Source organism: Dama dama, chromosome 19 (genome assembly GCF_033118175.1).
Source record: "Dama dama isolate Ldn47 chromosome 19, ASM3311817v1, whole genome shotgun sequence".
Lineage (NCBI taxonomy): Eukaryota > Metazoa > Chordata > Mammalia > Artiodactyla > Cervidae > Dama > Dama dama.
This window is the reverse complement of record NC_083699.1, coordinates 36,327,274-36,331,948: the sequence shown is the minus strand read 5'-3', so window position 1 is coordinate 36,331,948 and position 4,675 is coordinate 36,327,274.

Below are 4,675 nucleotides of genomic sequence, written 5' to 3'. Positions count from 1 at the left end.
AGTTTGGTGGAGCTGGGGGTTGGCAGAACACCCTGGAGAAGGGAATCGCAGCAGCCTGCAGCAGGTAGGCTCCAACGGGCTGGAGCCAGGGCCTGGCCTTTTATTTCTGACTGCCCCTTCTAAGTTTCTAATGATAGCCACACTCAGAATGGCCTAGCTGGAGCTACCATTTATTGAGTTTGTGCTACGTGCCCTATAATGTGTTATGTACTTTACTTAGTGTTCATATCCTCACAACTGCTTTGAGAGTTTAGCACTATTGCTCCCAACTTTACAGATTAAAAAACTGAAATACAGAGAGATAAAAAAATCTAAATCTTGCTCAGTGTCCATCTAAGTGAAAATCAGTGGAATCCAGATTCAAACCCAGATCAGTCTTGTTCCATTGTTCTTTCCTTATTCTTTTCGTTACTCCATAGCTGGGAAGTCTCGTAGACTAGATTATTAGGCCCCTTGGTTTTCACATATGAAATCACTTGGCCTAGACAATGTTTGGCTCCAAAGGCAAACAGTAGGGACAGGAGCTGTCGTTTTGCAAGTCATATACCAACACCTTTGTTAGTCATTTAGTCATGTCCAACTCTTTGTGATACCATGGACTGTAGCTCACCAGGCTCCTCTGTCCATGGAATTCTCCAGGCAAAAGTACTGGAGTGACTAGCCATTTCCTTCTCCAGGGTATCTTCCCAACCCAGGGAATGAACGTGGGTCTCCTACATTACAGGCAGATTCTTTACTGTCTGTGCCACCAGGGAAGCCCTACCAGCATCTTTAACCTTAGCATATTCTAAGGGGGATCATGCTGCATGGCCCTCTGATGGCCCCATTCATCTGGGACCCTGAGAGACCAGATTTGAGATTATAACTATAACCTAGAAAGAGCAGAATTATCAGGTGGGAGGGGGAGTGTGGGCCATAGTTTTGCAGCCCTGATGGATGGTAATCACATATAGAGGCCATTGGCCAGGGCTAAGGATCCAGGAGTATGGAGGCAAAACATCCAAACTGCAGGGTGAGTCACTAGCTGAAGTCAGGTTGGCTATGATGCCTGGAACAGAAAAAGGGAGGGGTCTGGGACTCCTCAGAGGCAACTTGGAAAAGAGCCCAGGAAGACTACTCACCTGTGGCTGCCACTTTACAGGCCTGAACTCTCTTGAAATGTGATAACCCATATTTATCACTTCATATTTCTCCACTTCATTTTTCTCATCTGAAAAATGAGGGAAGTTGTGCTTGAAAGTCTACAATTCTTTTTGTCTAATGTCTCCTACCTTGAAGTTGATTTTGCACTCTAGGTGTCAGTCTGCATGATGAAAGGATGCTCTCTAGTATCACATTAGACTTTCTAGCTTCTATAAGCCTATACATGCTTTTTTTAAATCCATATTTTAAAAATAATTTAATCTGTTATTGGCTCCATTTCACAAATGAAGACATTTAAACTTGGAAGACTAAGCCACTTGTGCACGTAATGAAATCAGGTTAGAACCCTGGGCTGCCGGATTCCAAAGTCTCTATGCTATATTATCTTTTTCCCTACTATATAGAAGAGCCAGTGCCAATGAATGATCAAATAAGAGAGTTTATCAAAGGGAGAATCACAAATTGGAGAGGAGGGGAAGGATAGGCTTGAAATGAAGTATGTGACTTCATATCCTAGAATGGGTCTTTAGGAAGAAGAGAGAGAGGCAAAGACAGTAATGAGATAATACACTTGAATGTTGGGTTAATATGGAACCAAAAAAATTTGGAAAACATGGTGAAATACTGCTTATAATGGTTTAGAGAAAAAGAAAGTGAAAAAAAAAATATGTGCATGACCCACAAGGTAGCAGATGTGTGAACAGGTGAGGAGTTGTTGGCAGAAATAGGCCTTCAGATGCAAGGTGGCCCAGGCAGGACCAGTTGCCTGTCAGCAGGTTTTCCTATAGAGGTCATAAACTATCTTTCAAAGCCTTTCAGAGTTGCCCATAACAAGAGGAAAGTCATTAACCCAAAGTGTGCTTATCATATGATCCTGTTATTGATGGTACAGAGAAACAGCTACCACATTTGTTAATGTTCTGGGAGCTCTGTGATCTCAAAGGTTCTGTCTGATTATCCATTGTGTGTTAAAATCATGTGTTCAGATTTTGATTTTGAAAAAAATAAAATCACTATAATTACATCATACCTTCTCTTACTGAAAGGAGATATAACATCTTTATCCATATGTCAAAAAAGATAAAAGGCATATTTTCTATTCAAATGGAACATAAAGTTATATAAGGAAAAAAATGTGAAGAAAATAAGTAGAGGAATATGTACCATGAAGATAGGTGGAAAAAACAAAATGATACAAGTGGATCTGACATAATTTCTGAATCTCTTGAAATCTGGGTAAGTGAGCTACTCTACAAAGTCAAGTATGAGTCTCCAGGTGAGGTGACTGTCTCAGGATAGGGCACAAGAGTGGAACATCCCAAAGTATCTGGTAATAGACATCAGCAGCAAAAAGCTAAATCTGTAGAGAATACAAAGGGAAGAGGGATTGCCCAGATCAGATTTGGGGAAATACGTGCTCCAGAAAGCAGCGGAGGAAGTACAGATAGTGAACAGAGGTGTTATGTGAGTCGGGGAGGGAGGGGTAAGGAGTCGAAAAGACTGAGGGAGGGAGTAAAAGGAAACTGAAAAGCAAGTTTGTCTTAGGGACCCTTATCAGGGACTTCCTCTTCCTGGTTTTTAAAAATATTTATTTTATTCATTATTTATTTGGCTGCACTGGGTCTTCATTGAGGCACGTGGGATCTTTCAGTTGCATCATGTGAGTTCTTAGTCACTGGACCACAGGGGAGCGCCGCTTTTCCTATTTTAATTCTCCTACAGTGTTAGCTGATGAAGACTTTCAGTTGGTTGAAGTCTCAACACGAGACTCTTAGAGAACCTGTCTAGTTTCATCAGTCTGGAGGGCTGTGTGACAGAGGCTCAGTCCCAGGTCTCTAGCTAGCTGCCTCTGTTGACACTGCAGCTCTGTCACCTGCCTATTCATGGGAACTTGGGAGATAGTGGCCATTACTGCACTTCTCTGTACTTCGTCTTCTCATTTATCTTATCTCATTTATTTAAATATATAAAATGGGGATAGTAATATAAAACTAGGTTTTAGTTTTAAAACCTAAAGAGTTTTGAAAACCAAATTATTTTTTATAAATCATTTGGTGGCAAAAGCTGACCTGAACTGATGTGGGGCTGTTCTTAATTTCATTTTTGCTACCAAGTGTGAATATTCATAAATTTCACTGCAGAAATATTGTGTTTGACTAGAGCTACTGCATACCTGACTTGGGGTGTTAGTAATTTATATAGTACATGCGTAATTGTTACCTTTTAAAAGTCTGAAAAATTTCACATTTGGCTCCAAGATATTTGTGGATCTATAGTTCCTACTTCACAGGTTTACTGTAAAGATTAAATGTACTTCTTCATATAAAGCACCTAGAAAAAGTGCCTGTCACATATTAAACTCAGTAACTGTTGGCTGTTATTATTACTATACTGTGTACTTTTTAAAGGCCCACTTTGTTGAAAGCTGTGAGTTGAGAAACTGCCAAAATAATAACAGCCAAGCTAATTTATTTAGATGAATGTCAGGGCTCCTGATTTAAGCTTAGCTAGATCTTCCACATGCCTGGAGGGCTGGTAATGGTGAAGGGAGTGTTTGACAAGGTTCTAGAAACTGAAGAGTCAAAGACCTTCCTGAAATTAAACAAAGAAACAAACAAACAAAAAAGGCAGAGAAAATTAAAAGCAGAGTTAAGAAACACAAATTTAACTGAAAGACCAGGAGTCTGAATGAAAGGAGCCATTCAGGGTATAGCAGGGTGTTTCTGCCTCCATATGCCCTGATTCCCATGAATTTCAACCTGAGTACCAGCAGAAGAGGACTGCAGGGAAAGAGCATTTTACAGCTGCTCCTGGTGACTCAGTATCCAGTTGGGAACATCTGAGCTGTGGATTCAGCCTTCCAGTGGCCTAGGCTCCAGGGGGCAGAAGCTCCTGCAGCGTACACTGGGGTAGGACCTCAGGCCCAAACCACCTGGTTTCTGGTGGACACTGGCAGCTTTTGCCACCCTTTAGGCATCTACAGTGACCAAAGGAAGCCACAAGAGGCTTCCTGTTTGAGGAAGAGCAGTGGAGAGGAAGAATCAGGGAAATATAGTTTAGTGAACAATATTGTGACTCGCTTTTTACTCCTAGCCTATGACCTGGGAAATTTAGGGTTCAGATAGAAGGCAATAGAATAAACTAAAGAAAAGAAAAGAAAAGCCTGCTAAAAATGAAAGATTGTGTTCAAGTTGTAATTAAGTTGCTCCCAAATCTGTGCTTTTCTGAACCTGCTGTCCAGCAAATCATACCACAGCTCTGGTGTACAGCAACACAGTGGGGTCTCCACTTCCCCTAAGAAGCTATTGGAGGGGACTTCCCAGGTGATCCCATGGCTGAGACTCTGCACTCCCTGGTCAGGGAACTGGATCCTACACACCACAACTAAGAGTTTGCATGCTGTAACTAAAAGGCCTGCCGCAGGCAAATAATAATGTTTCCAAAAAAAAAAAAAGGCTATTGGAAATAATGGGCCAAGACACAAAGACTTTCAAAATGATAAGGCAAGTGCTTGGAAGGGAAATTTTCCAGT